The sequence below is a fragment of the Leiobunum rupestre genome, chromosome 7, assembly GCF_980474605.1.
Source record: "Leiobunum rupestre chromosome 7, qqLeiRupe1.1.hap1, whole genome shotgun sequence".
In the NCBI taxonomy this organism is placed as follows: domain Eukaryota; kingdom Metazoa; phylum Arthropoda; class Arachnida; order Opiliones; family Sclerosomatidae; genus Leiobunum; species Leiobunum rupestre.
Genome location: NC_143390.1, coordinates 40,708,890 through 40,733,761, shown reverse-complemented (window position 1 = coordinate 40,733,761; position 24,872 = coordinate 40,708,890). Strand labels below are relative to the sequence as shown.

Genomic DNA, 24,872 nt, shown 5'->3' with positions numbered 1-24,872 from the left:
AGTACGATCTCCGCGAAAATACCATCGAATGAAGATGAAGAAAGGGAGGCAGCGGCGGAGGAGGGATTGTAAGGACGGAGAACTCCGAAGTTTCCCGGAGCGGAAAGAGAATTCCTCTCTTTGAAATTAAAAGATTTCGTTATTTATTTAATGGGCTCGGGCTCTAAGACGCGCGCTCTTCGGTTCCTACAGCCGCGGGTCATATCCTCAGCGGCTTTTGGGGATTCGGGGAATTATTTCTTTACAGACCCGCTTTTAAGACTTTTCCGAGGCTTTTACGGGATGATTATGATTTGATGTAGCTTATTACTCCGCCCCCGCCCCCTATCGCAACGCCCTCTAGCGAAGAAAGTGGATATAACTTACACTTTCAGAAAATCGAATAAATGCGCGAAACAAACCGTTTTGTATGTTAAATAAATGTATGACGCTCTTCACCTCGAAGGTGTTGCCAGAAATTATGTATATCTTGAGATTTCAAAGATTTATTTTAAATCATAAATGCATAGTTGAAATAACAGCACCAGGAAATACCGGACGATACTCGCGCCAAAATATTCTGGTGGTGTTTTCCGAAACTATCCATATTTCGTTATTAGTTTGTATGAGGTTAACGGTAATAGTGAGTGTAGGGAGTTATTTGCATGAAGCTACCTGCATGGATAAAGGCATTAAAAGTCGTTAGATGACTTCGGCCTAAGGTGGTGCTGATTATTATTTATTAATCGACAATTTAATCATACATTACATTATAGTTGCCCTTTAGAAATAGACTTAAATAGTGCAGTAAATTATTTACTTGTACACTTTTTGAAATTTCAAATTTGCACCAACTATATGTAGCTATACTCGCAAAACCTTAAAGGCCGACTACATCAATCTTCGGTTTACTCTGTCTTTCACTGGAAGTAGGCTTACTGCAATACACGTGTGCCATGCAGTCAACCTACTTCCAGTGAAAGACAGAGTAAACCGAAGATTTATGTAGTCGGCCTTTAAACTATTGGTACAATCATAAGACTACCAAGGCCACCGCTAAATTTGAATAGACCGTCAAATAAATGAGTGTTCTAAATTAACTGACTGATATATTTAGAAAATAAAAAAAATGATCGTTTAACCGTAAATTTAGGTATAACTTGGAATACGTTAAATTAAACGTAAATTATTAATTGAAATGAATCATCATAGACGCGAAAAATTGCCAAAATGACCTAGGTAACAAATGAAGTCACAGGGCGTTGAGACTGGCAGCCATGCTGTCACGAAATGTTCCCCTTTTTCCTACCCCCAACTTCAAAAACCTTCCAAGGCTGGTAAGCCGTTGGAATTTATTTCACAATCTATTGAACATAAGGGCCCATGTATTCAGCACTAAACAGGCGCGTGATAAATTAAAATTAGGATCTACGCCACTTGGCGGAGAAAAAGAGTATATCTACCTATACTACATCTTAACATCTACGAAGCAGTTTCCAATAGCATGCATTTCAGGATTTGTTCATAAGTTTCAGTTTTACACCACCAGGTGGATTCATGTAGACAGTTTGGTCAGTCTTTAGCCTAACGTTAAAATCCCATTCGTTGATAGTCTTATGGTACAATTCAGTACATTTGAGGTTGCACCTTTTTTTGCTTTAATTTAAAAATGAAAGTATTCGGTGTAAATGTCCAAATTGGATCAGTTTTCAGCGAATTATTCGTGGGTCATTTCGATTCCATGACATTAAATACAATTAATAATCGAATAATGTTGTAAAGGTAATCAGCTAGGATAATACCCAAGGCACCACCTTAGGCCTAAGTCATCAAGCGACTTTTGAAGCCTTTAAATCAGGTGGCCGGGTTACAATGCGTAGGAGGGTGGTGGCAAGCCCTCATGCCACGCGAGCCAACACTAACTATTACCGTTAACCTCAACAATTAGAAGTAGTTCTCTCAACTGGAGCTATTTTACCGACACTCCGCGTATGTATACACCGCATCTCGGTTCAAAATATACCTGACGAAATAGAAATGTAAAAATTAAATTTAACATTACATTAACAATATTTCTGTTTGCATTAGTTTTAGAAAGATATAAAACGAATTTCAACCGCGATGTTTTTCCGAAAAGAATTTTGAAAATTTATCGGGAACCTGCGAAGGTACAAGTTTAAAGCAAATACCATTAGCAGTAAAGATATATTAATACTTTTTAACGTATATACTAAATGAAATGAAATTTCCAAGGTATATACTAAATGAAATGAAATTTCCAAGGTATATACTAAATGAAATGAAATTTCCAAGGTATATACTAAATAAAATGAAATTTCCAAGGTATATACTAAATGAAATGAAATTTCCAAGGTATATATTAAATGAAATGAAATTTCCAAAGTATATACTAAATGAAATGAAATTTAAAATTAAAACACATTTTCCTTTGGCTATACCTTAACGACCAAAGTCAAAAAATCCCCTGGAAACATTACCGCAACTTCAATCCATATTGCGTTGGTTCATTCGCGAGTGTGACCTAGTATCTTCCAAGTCGGCGAGTCACCATGAGCGGGGGTAGACAGGGCGCAGACCAGGGTTCTCATATTTTAAAAAGTATTGATTTTACAGCGAAGGGGTTGCCCCCAACGTGCACCATTCCTCCGTTGCTGCCTCCTCGCAATAGTAGGCCATCCATAAGCGGACCCCGAGGGCGAGTCCGACCGGAGTGTCCGAAGGTTAACTGGCAGCGCGGTCAACGGCGGAGGAGTAGCGTCGGCTCGCCTTTGACCACGGTGCCAATTGATCTGCCCGGAGCGGATATAGGCGCGAGAGGAGGAAGGGTGGATGGACTCATTCATTTGGCTTCCGCTATGTTGATCCAGGACTTCTCTCCCCGCGTCTTTGATCGGGAGAATTCAGCTCCGGGGGCCTGAGGGGGGCCTGAGCCGGACCTGGCGTCACGCGCGCCGGGGCCCTATATTCGGCGGCCGGCTTGATTTAAGGCCCCGAGAACAGGCGCGCACCTCTTTCAATTTTAACAGGGTTGAAATTTGGCGCCCCCTCCCCGTCACTCTCTCAGTCACTCCCTTCCCTTTCATGTCACCGAATTGCGAGCTTTGTTTTTTTTCAACCCAATTCTATTACGCGACGCTCTGTGTGTCTATTTCGTTAAAATAACAGGACCCCCTCCCCCCTCCTCCTGCTGGTCCTAGTGCCTAACCTTTCTTTATTAGTTTTTGTATAATTCGCAAAACATGTTCCAATTTCATTCGACAAAGATAGGCGCTCGGTTTGATCATCGTTTGGTTCTTGGACAATTCGCCTTTGAGAAATTTATACCAGAAGTTTATGATATAGCTCTTACAAAATAAGTATTCACCTATAGCCTACTTAAATGAAACATGTACAGACTAGATTCTATTATCTACGCTTTTCTCAAGAGGGAGTGGTCGAGTTTCCCGACAAATTGTGGATGTGTGCAAAAGTAACTGCATGTGAGTTTTAGAAAATTATTATACCTAGGATGTATAGATTTCGCCATGCACTATTTTATCTAGGGAGATTTTAAGGTTATTTAGTTGTTAAGACAAGGATTACTTTAATAAAGATGCTCATTAAAATCCAACCCATATGGAATTCAAATTATAAATACAATTATTATCTTTATGTTTAACCATTAAATTTCGTAGCTATCTCGTTACCATCATCCTGAATATTCTAGCTCAATTTTATTACGTTAATCGTCTATGGACAGTATCCAGTTGAAAATCATTCTTGAAACTGAACTGGATACCCAAATCTCATTAACTAAACTTTTTTTAAGCCTCAGTGGAATATTTCGCCATGATTCTTCTACTCGTGATTTCGCCTAGAAAGGCATAAAAAAATGCATATAAATAGGTAAGTGTCATTTTTAAATCAAAAACATTTCACTGAATTATGGCTTATTCGTTATCATCAGAAATATTTACAATGAGAGTATTTGCAGTTTATATTATTTATATTTGACACTCCGTCAAATTATAATAAAAATTATGTACCAAGACGAAACTTTCTAAAAGTTTATGTATTTTTAGTTCTCTATAATAATAGACCTTTCCATAAAATGTTCGTTAGGGTAAGAGGGGGAAGGAAAACTGTTTTTGCAAGGATGGTTTAGATCAACGTTATACATATTACCCCTTGTTTTTCCCCTCGCTTGACTCTTGAGCTCGGTATTTCGTCTGCTACCGAGTGTAAGTATTTACAAAACACGGCGGATTAAAATTAATCCAAGTGATATTGTTAAATTTGTTATATCAAATGTTTAAAGTTTTAAAGTATATCGTTTACTTAACTAGTCATAAGCAAAGAGGATTTAAATATTTAAAATAACGAAAAATGTAGTATGGTTTTGATAATGTTTAACAGTTTATAGCCTCGTGAATTAAGGCTTAACATTTCATTGACAGCCACATTAGTGTATCAGGTAAAGATTGTTCATTATCATACAATACTTTCACAGAGTTGATATGAGTATTGCAATAATAATCCATTTAATTAGTATCGAAAATAAATTAAAATCAGTTTGAACTCCGAAGTTTCTAAGCCTAACCCGAGCTCCGTGTAAAATGTTTGGGGAAATCTTACCGGAAAATGCAAAAAGTACAGCCAACTTATTGTTTAGTTTTAGCGAAATTGGTGGTGTGGGTGACGTAGAAAAAACCGTGTAAAATGTTTGGGGAAATCTTACCGAAAAATGCAAAAAGTACAGTCAACTTATTGTTTAGTTTTAGCGAAATGGGTGGTGTGGGTGACGTAGAAAAAACCGTGTAAAATGTTTCGGGAAATCTTACCGGAAAATGCAAAAAGTACAGTCAACTTATTGTTTAGTTTTAGCGAAATGGGTGGTGTGGGTGACGTAGAAAAAACCGTGTAAAATGTTTCGGGAAATCTTACCGGAAAATGCAAAAAGTACAGTCAACTTATTGTTTAGTTTTAGCGAAATGGGTGGTGTGGGTGACGTAGAAAAAACCGTGTAAAATGTTTCGGGAAATCTTACCGGAAAATGCAAAAAGTACAGTCAACTTATTGTTTAGTTTTAGCGAAATGGGTGGTGTGGGTGACGTAGAAAAAACCGTGTAAAATGTTTCGGGAAATCTTACCGGAAAATGCAAAAAGTACAGCCAACTTATTGTTTAGTTTTAGCGAAATTGGTGGTGTGGGTGACGTAGAAAAAACCGTGAAAGGACGTAGAAATATTTTATGGAAAGGACTAATTTTTCAAAAGTGTCCAAAATAAAATAGGCCTAATACTTCTTCAAAGTATTCAACCAACGTCCGCAGTTATTTGAAGTTTGCAAGCGAGAGCCTAAGCGAAGATTATAATGATAGGTTGGGCTTCGTGACGAATCGTGGCGTACAACATTATAAGGTTTTCCAAATCTAGTGGAGGGGTCAAGGCGGCAGGCGTTGTCCTCTTTAGCCCCGCAGCGGGGCACCAGGGGGAGCCACTACCGTGCAGACCGATGATCGAAGGAAGGTGAAGGGGACCCCCGATTCTGATTAGAAGGGTCCAAAATAGAAGGGAACCAACGCCAGGTCCCGAGAGAGATTCTGTCACAATGCGGAGAGGCCGAGCCAAAGGGGCAAACCGGGCCTCGAACCCGGACGCGCGCTCACCTGACAGCGCCGCCAAACGAGGGGGCGATGGTTTAGGCTACATCTCATTAGGCAATCGCTAACCCTCCGGTGAAATCTAACTAGGCGAGCCCCGTCAGTTCGCCCTATATAAACCAAATAAAGCCACGCTGAACTTTCTCTCTCTCTCCGCGCCCGTTTTAAAATCAACGCGTAGGTCACGACTAACAGCGCCATCTAATGGAAGGTGACACGACGGAAATTTTTTTCCATTTCAAAGTTGATTATAGTTTGAGGCCTACTTTGGCCCCGTCACCCCGATCCGCCCCCCCCCCCTCCCCACACTACCTTCTATATACTTACAATGTTCTCCAGGAGCGTAGTTCTCTAATAAAGCACACGTGTGTGTGTGTTAAGAAAGATTTTTAACGCGGAGTGGGCCCGATGGGGAGAACAGGATTTGGTGGACCAAAACTGTGTTTTCCAAGCGGATTAACGAAATTATAGAATATTGTATAATAATTAACAAATTCGACTCTATATTGAAAACAAAAAACTTTAGGAATACTGAAACTAAAGTAAATTTACCATTAAGGAATTTCGGACTTTTAAAAGCTTTTGCCCATTAAAATTAAATTGTTTTTTTATCAATTTTATACGTTAGACTAAAAGCTTGTATCGCCGTGAAAGTACATCTTGACGAAATACCTCAATTTTAGTTTTATTCAAAGTACGATCTCCTAAAACAATTTTGTCTTATATTTCTTAAAACTTTAGAAGCCTATTTTCTGAATCCAATTTTGGGAATAAACGAGGTTAACAACAATTTTGGGAAAATAACTAAATTTCAACGAAATTTTTACGTAATATTTTATTCCCTAATTGGGTCATTGTGAATAGTATTTCTATTGTTTTACATATAAATATATATACGAAATAATTATTAAATAATTTCCATTAATTTATCTAAATTATTTTTATAAGTGGGAATTTAAGTATCTACGTTACGTTGAGCAATGGTCTCAACGAAATTTCTTATTAATAGTGTTACTGAATGCAGCCATGGACTGTTGTTAAAGCTCAACCAATAGGTGCTTAAATAAATCCCTCTCTGACTGTCTAGCCCCCCCTGTTGAAAAATGCTGCCAGATCTATGCACATAAAATTCTCGGCTTTGGCACTATAAAGCGAAACCATAGATAAACCTGTTATATGTCCAGTCGCAGCAGCACAAACTCTATAATCGGCTATGAATGATCTTTTATTTGAAGGACTATACGGTTTTCTAAAAAATATTCGTAGTACCTAAAACGCAATGAAACCGAACTCTCCCAAAAATTAAAACAGTTTGTTATGATATTAAAAGTGAAACTCAATTTTATTTTAGAAATCCTAAACGTATAACCACCCTTACAAAACCTTTCTATAGACATTTCTAAAGCGGTTTTATTGAATTTTAGTAGCAGGGTGACCAGGGAAAGGCTTTGAAAATTTTGTAGGAAAAATAGGAAATTTAGAGGTGAAATATAGGAAAATATAGGACACTTTATAGGCAAATATAGAACACTAAATAGGAAAATATAGGAAAATTAATAAGCCTTCTATAAAATAAGCCACGCTCGCTGAACTTGTTTTAAAAAAAGTAGAAGTTCAGTTCCGTTTATGCTTGAAAACAGGGTAAACGCAGCAGCAACAACAAAACCAAAAGACCAGTGTTACTTTATAGAAAGGTCTATTGTTTCATATAGGTATACTTTGACTCGAATCACCTGGAATATTTTAAATTGTTTGTACACTGCTTTCTTGCATTATTGGTTCACTTAGCGGATTTACAAAACCCGTACAAGATTTTGTTCGAAAGGGGCAGTGCTTTCACTAGATGTTCTATGGCACAAAAAAAGTTCTTTAATTTTCAAAAGACCGTGAAATTATAGGAAAATATAGTGAAAATCAAGGAATTTATATTAAAAATATAGGGAAATATAAGTCTGGTGAAAAAGGTCTTTAGAATATTTAGTAAAGATTTCATAGACTGTCTAGAAATGATTTTAACATTTAGTTTTGTGAGATTTTCATAGTGAAGTAAATTAGTGAAACATTTTTCCCAAATTTTCATGATTTCGAAAAAAGTAGGTTAATAAAACTCAGGAACCTAAAAAAAAAAAGATAACAGTTTGAAACAAAAGTAAATATTTCACTAAGATAAAGGCAATAGCTTTTCACGGACTATTGGCTATCAATGTCGAATATGACCTGTGCGTGTTCGTAATGTTAAGGACACAATCCGATATTTTAGCAGAAAAGGTTATTTTTAAATCACGACATATTTTTTAAAGTTACGGGTTAGGTTTAATAACACATCTGGCTTTTTAGTTAAGTAAACTCAGTGTTATGAAACTTCGCAAAAGCTCAATGTTGATGCGCTTGCTCGCCGTCAACTTGGAACTATAATTGTCTAAAGTTTCGCAATGAAACAGATTTTCGTAAGAGGAAGACCTTCTATATCACCGTCATGAAGACTTTAATATGGGTATCTCGAAACGGATATAATGGTTACGCGTTAATAATAATTATCAGCTACCTTAGGCCCAAGCCATCTAGCTACTTTTAATGCCATTATTTCAGGTGGCCGGGTTACAACGCGTAGGAGGGTGGTGGCCATTTGGTTCAGATTTGAAGGTTAATTTTGCGATATTTAGTAAGAGCACGTTGAGACCAATCGAATGATACCAATATCAGGTCATATCAATTTTCAAGGTTACCGGAAGTGACGTCACGTGGTTCGTATTTCCGGAAAGCCCCCACTTTGACCCGTAAGACAAACAGTTCTTTGTTACAAATCACTAACCTAATTAAAAAATACTTTGACCCATCGTGTACCTTATCACATGCTTATTTTGTCATGGGCTCTTGGACTATTAAATCGCCGAAATTTAATCCATTTTGTGAACTTTTTTAACTTTTTGAACTTTTTTTCCAATACACGTGTTAAAAGCTCGGTGCGACAATGCTATTTCACTTGCACTTCAACGTGGATCTGACAATCTAATAATTCTAGTTCTACTCTTATTTTCCAAAATTAATTTTTATTCACTTCATATATTTCTTTTTTAAAATGTAGTTACCCATTCTTTGTTCGACATTTTACGGACCGCATATAAGCCTACTGTGGCTTAGTGGTCTTTGTTTTTGTACATATAAATAAATAAATAAATAAATATATATCTTCAAAATGGGTATAACAGAGCACTTTAAAAAAATACAAACAGCTTACATTGTACTTCAAATCTGGGCAATAAAGATTAAGATAATGACTAATTGTTATTTACATTTGAAGTATTGGCTACATTAAGCATCGCTTATAATGCAAAGATAAAATAAGCTAAAAATTTGCATCGGTTCAATGACACTCTATAGAGAGGATTTCCAAATTCCTTCGACGAAAATAACTGACATTACAGAATTAAGAGAAAAAATCCGTACTGCACGTAATAATCAAACATGTAAGTTATGACTCAGAATGTCCATGGTAAAAACCAAGGAAGTCGCGGGGGGTACAAACGGTATAAAAACGTTAAAACAGTTTTGTTAAAAAATGTAATGTCAGTCCGGCCAACCCAAGTCTCGAGAGATTTCAGAGGGGAGAGACCTTCAAATAAAAAAACCTGCACGCGCAAAATTCAAAAATTTGCGGAGAATGAAACGTGAAAGTTAAAAGCGAAAAAGGGCCGAAAATGTCCCGGAAAAACCGCAGTTGGACATTTTTATAAGTCTAACGAGCCCCGGGCAACGCGGCCCTCGTATTTGAGATTCGAATCACACCCTACTAACAAAAAAAAAGTATGTCGCTGCCAACCAAAGTTTTTACAAAACACGAAATTTCACTCGATTTCAATATCAGCCGTTTGGGGACAATTTTTGATTACTTTAAAACGCGGCGCCACCCTCCTTAGCGTCTAACGTCCGAGGTTTTTGACAGGAGTCACCTTTACCACGTGAAATGACACTTTTTTTTTATCTACGGGAAGTTTCGTCCCCGAAAGAAGATATTCCGCTATCCACCTAACACAATACGTAAAAGGGAGGCTCGTGGTACAGTCTGCTCGATTGTCGTCTCAGCTTGGTGTTTTCCGACACTATATCGAGGGAGTCTATATTCTCCCTCTTGAATGGGGGAATTACACCCATAGTGTCATTATGTTTGGGTGGGGGGGGGGGGGTGCTGTTCGGAGGTGTCCCGCGGGTGACTCTACATTTCCGGATACCCAAAATAGCAACACTGCAGCGACCACTTATATCGCACTATTCATATTTGAAAATGATATTTTTTGGACGCATAATGAAATTCATTTTTTTTATGGAATTGAATCTTTTTGTGCAATTTTTGGGGTGCGTATTAAGTCCGCGATGGCCGGTCTGTGACCTCCGGAAGTTGGTGTTTCGTGTAAGAGGAATGCACTGGTGTATAAACAAACGCGAGACGGTTGGGATTAACCTCGCTTGGATCACGAGAAACTGACAAAAAGTCTACTTTTCCGGCACCTTTCGTACAATACGAGTCTTTACTAGTTAACTGGTCATAAATAAGTGCATTAAAAGTTAATTCAAAACCTGGAGAGTAACTGGCTATATAAGTTCACCAATTTGATAATTGAGCTCAAATATGTTATCTTCAACAGCGTAAAAATATATACAGGGTGTTTCAGAAGGTTATGCAAAAATTTTAAGGAGTTGTAGGGGGTAAGTTGAGCAGTGTGCCTGTTTTTTGCATTTTCCTACGATGAGTTAAAAGAGCGCCCGAGAGCTTCAAAGTGTGGCCTACTAACTCCTGGAAGTAGGCGCAAAACCAAGCAGCAGGGACTTTAAATACTGTTTAAGTTTATTTTTTTACGCTGGTTACCTCGATTTGTTTACAAAGTCCTTTTTTACCTATATACATAACACGAACCCAAACCTTAATGTTCACATTTCCCTGCTGCTTGGTTTTGCGCTTATTGCAGCCTACTTCCAGGGGCTAGTATTATTATTATTATAACACCTTTACCTTTTTGAATAACCATTTAAAACACCCTGTATACGTATATGATTTGGTGTCAATAGGTTTAGCATGTGGTTCAGTATATTAGTAGTTTTAAAATGCGTTTCGTCAATGGAAATTAACGCATTTATAGCCTTATAAAGCTACCCAAAGTAGGGTTAAGAGAAGGATCAGTCGCGGAGGTTAGTGACCACCCAGACGCGTTAGGCCAGTAGGATAAGACTCATACATAACATTGAGGTCGATGTTAACCGGAAATGAGAATTCTTTCGTCAGCGGCCGACGGATGTTTCCATTGACGCCAATGCACTCCTGGCGCATTTTTTTCTTCCGCGCGACATTTTTGGGGAGAAAAGGTCGCGACCCTAGGCCAATGTTCTTCCAAGCAAGCGATATGGTTCCTAGTTCGACGCCCTTAAGGTTTCCCCCATTTGCAGATGGAGAACTTCCCAGTGAAAGGGGGACGTCGTTACGAAAAATACCAACTGTAGATACCACGGGAGAAAAGCGAATGGCGCTCTTGAAAGACAGAGTTTGACTTCCACCTTTAAATAAAACACTTTCACCTCAAACGCTGACCTCCATCGAACTTTACAAAAAAATTACGACACGTCTCTGGCATCCATCGGGTCAAAGCCTTTCGCTTTTCGTTCTCGTTCTATTATGTTTTCTAGGATAAAAGTCCTAAGCCCGAACTGCCTTTAAAAGACGAGCGTTCGTTCACATTTTGTGACACGAATTGTTCGTCTGTAAACATTTAAAAAACGTTTTCGATTAATTTGATCGGGCCATTTTTTTGTCGAAAACCGAAAAAAAGGTAGAATTTATTATTTTGCAATGTATAATAATAATTAAACTAATAATTAAATCAAACATTTTGAAAAACGTTAGAAAAAAGGTGGAATTTATTAATTTGCAATGTATAATAATAATTAAACTAATAATTAAATCAATCATTTGGAAAAACGTTAGAAAAAAGGCAGAATTTATTAATTTGCAATGTCTAATAATAATTAAACTAATAATTAAATCAAACATTTTGAAAAACGTTAGAAAAAAGGCAGAATTTATTAATTTGCAAAGTATAATAATAATTAAACTAATAATTAAATCAAACATTTTGAAAAACGTTAGAAAAAAGGCGGAATTTATTAATTTGCAAAGTATAATCATAATTAAACTAATAATTAAATCAAACATTTTGAAAAACGTTAGAAAAAAGGTGGAATTTATTAATATTCAAAGTATAATTTCCACTAGATGTATCAGTGAAAAAATAAGAACACTGTTTCCTTTTTATAAAATATGCTCGAAATACGCGACTTCAGAAAATTACTTATAAAGCGTTGTACACTTGGATCCAATCTCATATTTTTATGAAATTTCAAATTAATATTTCTCCTTTGACTTTTAATGTACCTTTATAAATTGAACGTTATATATTTTATTAAGAAAGATCCCCTACTAAAGCAAAATTTAGACGCGTTAGTTACTTTCTATATAAAGTTACTTTATATTTAAACCGGTCTACCGTTGGAATTTCTGGCTATTTTATTTAATTTAATTAGGTTTTTCACTCGAAAATCTATTTGGTCCGAGTTTCGCGTCTTTATGTTTGCTCGAAGACCTATTGGTACCATCTATTTTTTTAGATTTTAAATTTCTTTAAATTTGTTTATAGTTTAGATTTTTTAGTGTTGTTAATTTTCCGGAAAAATAAAATGCGTAAAAATTTCTAGAAAATTTTACGCAAATCGGAAAAATAAAAAATTGGTACATAAATTCCTTTTTAAGGGTTTTTAATGTTTTAAACTTTTTATCGATATAAAATGTCTAATATCAGTAAACATACTACAAAACATTAATAGTGTTACATTGTTCATCAGTTTAAACTAGTCTAGAGGTTTAGTTTTACTTTTAGATTCGAAAAAATGATGCGAAAATGCAATTTTATTTAAATTTGCAAACAATTATATTAGACTACTCATGGAATGAAAACTTTTTTTTATTTTTTCCGTAAAAATACGGAAAACGTTCCGGAAAAAAAGGCCTCGGTCATTTTCCACGTAAAATTTTCCGACTTACAACCGAGGGGCTAACCACTCTTAGAAAGTCTGTACACCGGATTACGCTTGGATTAGCACTGCCAAAGGCAGGGACTTCAAAGATTACGGGTAATCCCATTAGTACAGTCAAAGGTACGGCTCTGTACACCGATTACGCGGAGTGATCAGCCCCTCGCTTACAACACTAAGATTTTTTATCATTTTTCATTATGAACTATTCTACTTATTCGCCAGTTTTTTTATAACTCTTTGTATGCAGTCCATAGGTGGTTCCTCTTTATACTTAATATTTAAATGTACAAATCTCATTTCAAATTTATCTTAAATAGGCTTTTTCGCCTGGTATGTCACTTCACCCTGAGCACCACTTGAAACGCGGGCGTTTTACTTTGAGTGATAGGAAAATTTCCAGAAATGACCGAAGAATGTTTCTAACAAACACGGTAACAGAGAATGGAAGAGCGGGAAAAGACGGAGGGTTTGCCAAAGAGAAAGAAGGTGCGATGAATTGAGGTAGAAAGAAGGATGGTGCGGGGAGATCCGAAGGAAGCTCGGGAGTAAGAGGGATGCGGAGAGAGATGGAGCTTGTAGACGATTGTCCAGAAGAAGAAGAAGAAGAAAGGGAACTTTTATTCTTGCTGGGCAACTCTAAATCACTTCGTATCAAAGACGGGGCTTTATCCGCCGGGGCATTAGGGCTGTGGATGCGCGCCAGGGAAACCGTGACAGTCCTTAATCCTTGGACCAATATAAAAAACGGCCCTCCTCCTTTTTCCTACCACGTCCACCCACGACCAAACTTCCCCTCCTATCTTACTAGCCACCTTTCTCCCACTGCCCCGAAGTCCGGTTCGCACGGAAAGATGACCAACGACACACTCTACGAAATAAATATCTATTCTTGATAATTAATTAATATGAAACTGATTATTTTATAAATGTGTACGAAATTACGTTACAACGACACACTCTCAACGCGTGCTACGAGATAAATATTTATTTGTTTTCATCAAAATATTAATTTTATAATTAATTAATACGAAAATTATTTGTTTATAGATTGCTGATGTGTACGAAATTCCGTTGTTGTTGTCCGTTTTTCACCAAGCACGCTCTGCTTTTGACCTATCCAGGGCCGTATTTACACTATTGGGGCTCTGTGCAAAGTAGAATTTGGGGCCTCTATAAAATTCAGACCTTACTTTTTGACTTGAATAGAGCTCGGCGTTCGGATAAGAAATTTCCCGTTAATTTATTTTATATCCATATCCGAAAATTTTCCGAATAAAAACTTATTTGCTGCATATTAAATCGTATAATAGTCACGAATAATATCCATAAATAAACAGTTAATCGGATTTATTTATGATTAATTGAAATTTTGGCGGTTAATTTATCCGTTTCCCTGAGCGGACTTGAAATGATAATATTAAAAATAATTTAGAAAACATTTATTAACCTTGGGGGGCCTTTTACCATGGCACACTTTGCACCTATGACGGTCATCTTGAACCCGTAGGTCTAACGGATTCTACAAAAGTCAATTTTAATTAATCTTGTAATTTATATTATCCTGAGTGAAATTCACTGTACAAATTCGTAAAATGCATAACTACAAAAATAAATGTAATTTGTGTGAAATAAGTCAAGGTTGTTAATTTATCTTCCTGACTAATTTTCTCGAGTAGTTATGCCTTCACTTTTAAACCTAAATTTTAACCTTCATTTCGAACAATATTGTCATTTCATGTATAAAATCAATTCTAAATTTTCGTACAAAATTAAATAAATTTTTAATACCTTGTTATCTATTTTTTATTAATGTAAAATAACTGTAAGTTAAGGAGAAAATGCGTATAATTTCTAACATTTTGACCACTAAAAAAACGCGATAAAAAGAGCATTTTAGTAGAATATACCAATCTGTAAAAGGTGAATTTAATGATCTAATTAAAACCTGATAACTAAATAAATTGGGATGCGAACTCGACCATCGAAGGACTTGGGGGGGGGGGCGGGGGGGCATAAGACGACCGGCTTTCAATTGAAGTGGAGAGGGATTTATCTATTGGACATGGTCCGGTTTCTGGGATGCCCAAATGCCTAACGTCATTCACTGCGCAGTTTCCCGTCTCTTTATATGTACGAATCCCTTTTATTTTTTTCCTCCAAAGACATTGCAGCGTGTAAAGGGGGGGGGGATGGAACATCCATTTATCGCTTTTGGTTTCTATCCCTACCAACACCCCCCGTCCGGTACAATCTTGTCTCGCTGCAAAGTGAAAATAGCAACCAAAAAAAAAAAGAATGGTCCGACAAAGAAAGTTAGAGGCGACGATGAGGTATATTTGTGATATACGTTTTCCCGAGAAAGAGATTTGGCCCACATCACCAGAATCGAACGACTAATGGCCTAGGCCACTATTGATGAAACGTCCGACCAGGTTTTTAGTATAGCGGAGAGATGGAACAACTATTATATCCTTAACTCCGTAACGCGGGAAAGAAGAAACTGGAGATTACCGCTAAAGAGAATACTATTTTTATCCGCATCTAGATCACACGCTTGATGTGGCCACGGAGAAGTTAGACGGACCGGCAAAACTTCTCCTCTTTTTCGACAGGCGATGCGTGGATAAAAATGTCCAATATTTTGACTCATTCTTTTAACGTTATTCTTTAAAGGCCGACCACATAGTTATTCGGTTTACTCTGTCTTTCACTGAAAGCTGGCTCGCTGCAAGACACATATGCTATGCAAGCAGCCAACTACCAGTGAGAAATAGAGTAAACCGAATAAATATGTAGTCGGCCTTTAACAGAAATAAATGGTCTATAAATACCTAATTCAAATAATAGTTTTATTTTAAAATCGTTAATGATTTCACCAATTTGTTTAATTTAACACTAATAATAAAATGTCTACGGGTATTATCCTTGACGTTTATGTTTTATAATAGACAGCTTATTAAGCCACCCGGCGAAAACCTGTCTATTAGAAACGCTTGAAAACTTGTAGTTTTATAGGAGCAGACTGTTTTCGTTATGGGTTTCATCGAGGGTGGGCTTAACCTCTCTATTGTAAATCGTGTTTACTTTGATTTTATTGGAAATGACCTTTATAGGCACCATCTTCGGCCCAAGTTATCCAACTACTTTTAATGTCTTTTAACGGTTCCCTACATTCACTATTACCAGGAAACTATATAGGTATACTCACTTGGAATGTCTAAGGAAGATTTTTACGGCCGTGATGAAGCTGGTAGAAACGGGCGTGTCTTAAAGCGGGAAAACTCACGAGAAAAACAAGCGCGCCTCGCTACACAGAAAAAAAGGTGTTTAGGTTTTTAACATCTAAACATGTTTGAAAGCTAAACATGGGTAAGAGTTGGTGTTGTTTCCTTAAACACATCTGTTTAAATAAAACGAGGATCTCAAACAATCTTCCAAGATCTTTCCGGTAGTGTTCCAAACCGGAACAGCTGGTAAGAGGTCATGTTAAAAATTAAACTTCGTGGTTTTTAAACATAATGCTAAACACTGATGTTTACTAAGTGTATATTGCGTTACGAGTTTAATGTATATTTCGCGTTGTCTATATATTTCGTTTAATTTCGTTTTCTATTTTTCAAAAAAAAATAATATTCGTTAATCACCGATATATTAATAGAGTTAACTACAATATGGACCGGGTTCCTATATCATCTCATAATTTTAAGTTATTGGTTATTAAGACTAATTAAATAACACTAATGTATATAAATCAATAATTGAAAATGAACTACTAAAAATTAATAAAATAACACTACTTTTGATGTGATTTAAGCGCTAAAATATAATCAGGCAGTTAAAGAAATGAAATCGACAGTATAGGCAGTAGGTTTTATTATTTCGTAGCCAATTAATATTAGTGTTATTGTAGATCGTAATTAAAACACTCAAATATAGGGCTACTCAAAGAGTGGCGTATACGGCAAATTAACACATGTCTTAAACCACAACACCCGAACCTTTGAACACGTTTAGAAACTAATCTTAAAAATCTTAAGACGGGTTTTCATTGTAAGCGCGAAAATCATTTAATATGTTTAATCTCTGAACGTATTCTATCTAAACACGTTTTAACGATAAATATGATAAGCAAATAACACGTTTAATTTCTAAACGCATGATGTTGCAAAGCTGAACACCACTATCGCCTGAACATGATCGTTTTTAAACATGATAAATATTCTGTTGCATTTTGGTGTTTAAGAAAGTGTTTAGTATCTAAACACCTTTTTTTCTGTGTATACCCTAATTCGACGAAAACTCATCATTAAGCCTAGTCATGGTTATTATATTATTAGCTTACCTGACTATCTCTTTTATAACCATACAAATACCGGAAATTAGGTATCACTACACTTCTTTCGCGAAGAACATTATAATTACTCCAAAATATTAAGTACGATAACAAATTGAGGTTTTTAAATCCATTGTTTTATAAGCCTATTTTGCGCGGGAAGATCGCCTATTTGTTACCATGACGACGCATTCTTTACGCTTCAAACCTCGAGTCAGTGAATTTGAAATGTAGTGTTACGTCTTACACTTGACGGTGTTAAGCCCCGCCCTTTTTCTCGACGCGCTTTCGTATCACCGTCCCAATGGAACCTTAGACATTCCAAGTGTATACCTCTATAGTTTCCTGCTATATATTACCGTTACCATCTACAAGTTTTTTTGGAAGAAGAAGCCGAAGAACTCGGTTGAAAACCCTTTTAACCAGTTGGACCTTAATGACTGTTTAATGAAAAATAACCATAATAAAATAAACAATGGCTCTGGATGACAATATAGCTTCCATTCATGTGAAATTCTGATTAAGGAGAACCAGTTTACGGCGCTATAATAGTTGCCCAACTTGTTAAAATGTTGCTCTTACGTCACAAGACCCAGCTTTATTTGTGTATTCTTCGCACGAGCGATTTGCACGCGCTCTAGAAAAAGCTATATTCCTCGCGACTGTAGCGCGCGCTAGTAGGCTTGTCAAAGTAAGAGACTGTGACGTAAGAGCAACATTTCAACAAGAAGGCCACGTTAGTTTATAAAAAGAACTATTCGGTACAGCAGCAGGAAAAAGCGGCCAAAACCATTTCGAGGATAAGAGAAATGACTGAATAAATGATATGGAAATCCCAACGAACAACGGGATAAAACAATGACGTCCTTGACCGGCAAAATTTGTTTTTACCATCACTGAAAATTTAAAAAAACATTAAAATTCGACATTTATGTTTAAAGGCATTATAAGTCGCTATAGATGACTTGGTATTAGCCTATCTGATTATTATAATTATATACTTCTTTCGTAAGTTATCAACTTCTGATACAATTAAATGTCGAAAACCTTGTTAAAATATGAAACTGCAATCCTGTAACTTTATAGTTTTAGTTTCTTGGGCCCTATTATGGGGCTTATAGGAATACGGAGAAATCCAAGACGAATGTCTGTCACAATAGTAACCAATTAAGCTCTAGAGATAAATATCTAACGATGCTCAGGTTATTGTTGAAATTAATTGAGAATTTCTCGAGTCAAATTCACACTGAAACGGGAAAATTTAATTGGGTCCTTAATATTAATATTAATTAGAATCTTACGCAACCCTTAGAACTTACGTAAGGCCATATTAACAGAAAAACGTTTAAAATACTAGGTTATCGTCGGTATTTTCCCGAAGCCCAAAAAACGTGAAAGCCGATTCGGTGAAACCATAAATGTATTCAATTCTAGCACGAATATCTGACTGCATGATGTAGTCCGGGGCTTCATTGCTGTAGCGATGCTAACGTGCCACGGTCCAAAGCGATTTTCTTCGGAAACCTTTTCAAATTTGGTTATTTTTATTGCAAAGGCTTAGCTCTAAATTTTATTTCGTTAAAATTTAATACCTGTCTTATCGATCGAACAAAAATAAGTGGAAATAATATTACTACACACCTTATTTTATAATTATTAACAAATTATTTTACTTCTACAGATATCTTTCTAAGATTTACAAGCAACTTTTTTCGTCGGTGAAATCGAAAGAACCTGTAAGTAGATAACTTGAAAACTCTACGCAGAAGGAACTGTTAAAAGTTTACACTCAAAAGGAGACTACCCGAGGTGTTACACACCGATTTTGTTCAAACTCGGGGGATTGGTAGACCTTCATGTAACTTGAAAAATCCTAAAGGGATTTTATTCAATGGGCAACGGGTTTGCCATGGCAACGAAAAATGTTTTTGACAACATAAAATTTAAATTTTCCAATTGAAAATAACATGGGATTTTGAACGATTTCCCTGTGAAAAACATTTAAAAAATTGATCAAAATGTGATCAATTTTGATTTTTTTCGTAAATTTTTATAATTTTTTTATAATTTTTTTATTTTTTTCCAATAGGCGAAACTATAAAGTAAATTTGGTCTTAACCAACTTGTTAAAATGGGAAAACAAAATCACGTGACTACCTTTTCACAGCCAACTTCGATTCGGTAACTCGTGTTCATAGTTGGCCGTGCGACGGTAAAGAAAAAAATTATTCCTTCCAGATACGGTAGACAGCTAATTAACTTACACCCTTCTATTACAATTTTTTTTTAAATAATAATAATAATTATATAATTTAGATGAATCGATCGAAATTTAAACCATTGTTAGCAAAATAAAATGAATAATAGTTCGTATTTCTTAGGATAGATGGCGCTGCAGTTCTCCACAAAATTACATGACTACCATCTTTTCAGCCCCCCTGGACTTTATAGTTTCGCCTATTTTGTAAAATGTTTCACAGGGCCCTTGGAATCGGTCAAAATCCCATTTTTTTTCTATGGCAAAATTTCCATTTTATGTTGTCAAAAACATTTTTCGTTGCCATGGCAAAATCATTGCCCATTGTATAATTTCTTTTTAGGATTTTTCAAGTTACACGAAGGTCTACCAATCCCCCTAGTTTGAACAAAATCGGTGCGTTACACCTCGGGTCGTCTCCTTGTGAGTGCGACACGTTGGAATCAACCCAACTCTTCTGGCTGCAAGACGAAAGTGCTAACCACTCCGCCACCCCACCTATAGCCCATTCTATAAAATACGTGCAAAACTGGCCAAACATTTCACAAAGACTATTCGACCACGTTTGTGGGGCTAACAACGTTCTTTACTCTTTGGTTTCAAAACTTTAACTTAATTTCGGTCATTGTGTGGGCCAGACATATTATATTTTTGGATGTATTTCTAGCCATTTGTTTTCTAATCCAGCCAAAAGTTTGCCAGATAAATAAATTTATCTCCGTCGAAAATCTGGCCATAATTTCACACAGCACTCATACTTCAAAGGGTCCAAGCAATCGTAGCTGATTTTATAGCACGGTCTCCATTTTAAACAAAATGTTTACCGAAAGAGTTTTAGAAACTCTAGAGGTCGGTAACGGTTAATCATTATCCATGTTTAAATTGATTTTTTCGGGGAAAAAATGTAAACAAAGAAATTTACCGGTTAATATTTTGGAAAATGATTAAAAAACATGTATTATTCGTAAAATTTGAGTTTTTTATCGAAAAAAACGTCGTTTATCCAATTAATTTTACAAATTTATCAAAAAATTAATCGGATAATACAGAAATATAAATTACTTGATCAAAACGTTTTACGAATAATTTTGAGAGCTTTATCTATTGAATAAAAGTTAACCATCCCCGACCTCTACAAAACTCATTACTTCTTGTGCACCTGTGGGATGAACAGATTTTACCAAGTTAATTTTTATAAAATTCGTAATTTATATTACCATAAGCGAAATTCACTGTATTTTTTTAAAAAAGGAATAATCCACTTAAGAAAACACTTAAAACACAAGGAAATATATATTTTTTTAATTTTTAAAAGAACTGCTACTTTATGGTTTACTAAAATTTAGTAATAGCAGTTCTTTTATTAACAAAATTTGAAATATTAATAATTAACAATGCTAAAAAAACATGAAATCAAGGAAAATTTATAATTTCGTAGTACGTAAACTTTACCATTAATTTCGAACAATATTTTCATTTTATTTATAAGACTCCCGCGCTGAGTTTGAAAGTTCTCTCCCCACTTGGTTAAAGGGGCTTTCCCCCGAGTCTTCGGTTTTCCCTTGCCATATAAACTTGTAAAGATTAACGTTAATAGTGAATGTATGGAGGAGCCGTTTAAAGGCATTAAAAGTAGTTGGATAACTTGGGCCGAAGATGGTGCCTATAAAGGTCATTTGAAATAAAATCAAAGTAAACACGATTTAGAATAGAGAGGCTAAGCCCACCCTCGATGGAACCCATAACGAAAACAGTCTGCGCCTATAAAACTACAAGTTTCCCAGCGTTTATAATAGACAGGTGAGCACAAAGGGCTTGATACCACCTGATTTAAAAGGCATTAAACGTCGCTAGATGACTGGCTTGTACCTAAGCCCTATTTAAATTCTAAATTTAACTCAATCCTTCTAACAAAGTAATTAAAACCTTTGACTAAATTTAGTACGCCATATAAAAACCCAAAATAACCCAAAACTAAAGGTGTTATTATTATTAAAAATCTTATATTGTCAATTTTCTATTACGGTGTTGAATATTTCTACAACTTCTTAGAGATCGGCGTTTGAATAAGAAATTATCCAATTATTTATTTTTATTCATAACCGCAAATTATCCAAAAAATATACGAAAAAACCGAATATTTTTACATGTTAAATCGTTGTTTATTCGTATAAAATGTTCATAAAAAACAGTTAACCAAACTTTTTATGGTTAATCGAAATTTTGACGGTTAATTTATTCGGTCCGCCGACCTCTACAACTTCAACGACTATTGATATAATTTCATTAGTTTCGAGATACACAATACGCGGAGTCAAAAAAGTTGTCGGTACCTCTGAAAATGGGCATTTTATTCGGCAGCGAAAAAGGGCAAAAGCCAGGCCGAAAGGGCTGCGTATAGAAAAGGAACGGAGATTGTCCTCCGCCGGCCAAAACACAATTTACTATTTTTCACCCTCTTTTTCCGACCAATTCGATTTTCTCCGTCTGACACCCCACACACGATCTTCCCTGTCGCTGGCCATCGCAGCGACACCTCCAGTTTAGAAATTGAGTCCCATCTCCTGCAATCTTTTAAAACGCATTCTGACCGAGACTTATCTTGTCTTTGTCACAAAACGGCGCCCGCTCCGTCGTCATCCCAGACTACTGCCGCGTGGTAGCGCTACAGTTACTCAATGGACAACGCCACCGACCGTTCAGAATTGAAAAATATTCAATCATATTCTTAAGTATTAAATGGAAATTTATTCAATTGAAAAGGGATAAATGTACCAAAATCTATTCTTAAAAGTCGCTCGATGACTTGGGCCTAAGGTGGTACCTTGGATATTAGTCTAGCTGATTATTATTACCTATCTGTATAACGCATTATAAATACGTACAATATTATGATTTGGACTACGATTAGATATAAGATAAAACCTTCATGGGTTAATGCACAATGCATTAGCGGTATCAAAAAATTCGAATTTGAAATTCAATCTTTCGTTCACTACAATATTATTAAAAGACTATGTTAAACTGGTTAGACCTTTGATCATAAGATCCAATGTTAATTAAAAGCGTGTATTGTATATTTTTACGATTTTCACTCACTGACGTATAGACCGTTCCAATTTATTTAAATGTCATTTTCGCTTTAATACAAAAAAAAAACACTTTTTAGATTAACTTTAGTGTTGTTAGCTCCACAAAATAATTATGGTGGGTCAACGAATATCAAATTTAAGCCACCAGTCGATATTACAATTTAGTTCATACTCCGTTAAAGAAAATTACTGTTATGTCTACAGTACCCGTACTCTTACAAAACATAACAAAGATGTATAGAATTAATTAGTTTCTTTGATTTTGCGTTTAATCCAAAAAGTTAATTCTTGAGGCTAACGGAAAATTATATACGATTAAAAATATCACTACATCCTGCAATGCTTAGTTTTACGTTTTTCAAAAATTTACGACGGGGGGGGGGGGTATAACGGTTTAGTGGAAGAAGGGAGGGCCGGAAGTGGCGGGGGGGGGAGCGAGCGAGTCTTTTTGTGTAAAGGGGGGGGGGGGGGGTTGGTTGGACGTGGGTCACCCACCTATAACGAAATGGATGATATATATCGATCGAAGGCGAATTTGGGGAAGGTGATATTTCAAGCTCTGCGCGCTAGGGGGCACTGGTCATCCGCAGCCTCCCTCTCTGCCCCTGCACGCCTGGATACGGCAAAAAATCAACCATTGGACGGAGAGGATCGATATATTCGACCAATAACCATTCGCTGCGTGGGAGGATGGGACTGCCCATGGCGGGGCTACTGACCAACTGGACCTTCCTGCGGCGGTCAAGAAAAAAGATGCGCGTATAATGATAAATTCTATATCAAAGAGTTAAAATGGAAGTTACCAAGTAATTAATTATAATTTTGTTTAATATGCGTGTTAATTTTATTTGGAACCATCAATGGGTAAGTTAATCTTTATTTAATCGCAAATATGTAAATAGTTAGCCATAGTATTTACCTAATGTTATCTCCTCCATTTTTAGATGAATAGAAATATGGCGTTATTATACCTATTGTAAATGTTGTATAAATTCGAAAATTTTAAACCTTAACTAAGGGTCTTGTAAGACCCGAAACGTTGTGATTTTAAAATTCTTATCATCACGTTTTAAATGTTTCTATTTAAATATTTTACAATAAATTTTAATTAAATACAATCGTCTCATGAGTCTTCCGTAATAAAATTATTACTTATTATAGCCATAGTATGACCTCTTTATCCCTGTCTAGAATTGTAAGTGGGAAAAATTCCCGAAAAATTATCGAGGCCTTTTTTCCAGAATATTTTCCGTATTTTTCCGAAAAAATTAAAATAAATTAAAAGGTTTTAAGTCCATGAAGAGTCTAATATTGTTCGCTAATTTAAATTTCGCGGCATTTTTTCGAATCCAAAAGTAAAACTAAACCTCTAGACTAATCTAAAATAAAATAAAAACCCTTAAAAAGTAATACATGTTTCAACTTTAATTTTTCCGATTTACGGAAAATTTTCCGCATTTAATTTTTACCTTAAAATTGACAGCTCTATTCCTGTCCATCAATTTGCAAGATTAGCAAATTAATGATTAATAAATTGGTTTGAGTCTATTTGATCAATTCCCAAATGATCGAACGGGTCCCATTTGGTCTAATTGCATTTGATCGAATGGCATTTGATCGAATGGCATTTGATCGAATGGCATTTGATCGAACGAAATTTGATCGAAAGCTACTGTAGGGTAAAAATACTAGTTTTTGGGAGTAAATCGAAAAGGCAACGGTGCATACGCGCCTACGGCGCGCGTACATCAACCTAACCTAACCTAACCTAACCTGACCCTATTTATATATATCAAAAACAACGGGCCGTTATCGTCGATGTCATAAAAAATTCCATCATATAGTGTATAAAGTAAAAATCTCTTCATCTTTGTGGCTTAATACAGTTAAAGCAATTAATTATTCCATCACTATTACTTCTGCACTTAAGCAATGAATTATTCCATCATTATTCCTTCTGCACTTAAGCAATGAATTATTCCATCATTATTCCTTCTGCACTTCATATTGACATTCGGTAAAATAAAAACATACCAACTGGTACTATAAATACTTTTGAATTCGATCAAATAGTATTCGATCATTTGAAGGTTCGATCTTATGAAACAAATGACAAATGGGATTCGATCAAATGGAATTTCGATCAATTGTAACGTATAATGATCGACTGTCGATCACATATTTTTCGATCAAATGGACCAACACCAATAAATTTGGAGACTTTTACAGAATGAAAAATAACAATTCAAGCGATTTAATTACATTTAATAATAATGTTCACCAAGTAGAATTATCGATATTTTTGGCATCACTGAAAATCCGATGAATTAATAATTAAGCCCTTCGACATTCTTAATAATTTTCCTTATGGTGCAATTTGTATACCATATTACAAAGCTTACATTTATACGCTTCCAACGTCATAATAGTAACGCTCATAAAAATAACAGCTCGACTTCCATCTGAGGCA

The 24,872-nt window shown here is 35.8% G+C and overlaps 1 protein-coding gene and 1 long non-coding RNA gene across 3 annotated transcripts in view; one reads left to right on the top strand and one right to left on the bottom strand.

Annotated features, from left to right (window-relative positions):
- BckdhA (Branched chain keto acid dehydrogenase E1 subunit alpha) overlaps nucleotides 1-24,872 on the bottom strand; it is a 121,935-nt gene that overhangs the window by 41,870 nt on the left and 55,193 nt on the right. The gene's annotated exons all lie outside the window — the stretch shown is intronic.
- LOC149936316 (uncharacterized) overlaps nucleotides 23,196-24,872 on the top strand; it is a 31,687-nt gene continuing 30,010 nt past the window's right edge. The window contains exon 1 of the long non-coding RNA XR_016472353.1: nucleotides 23,196-23,266. This is a non-coding gene — a long non-coding RNA (uncharacterized LOC149936316). The remainder of the gene's footprint in view (nucleotides 23,267-24,872) is intronic.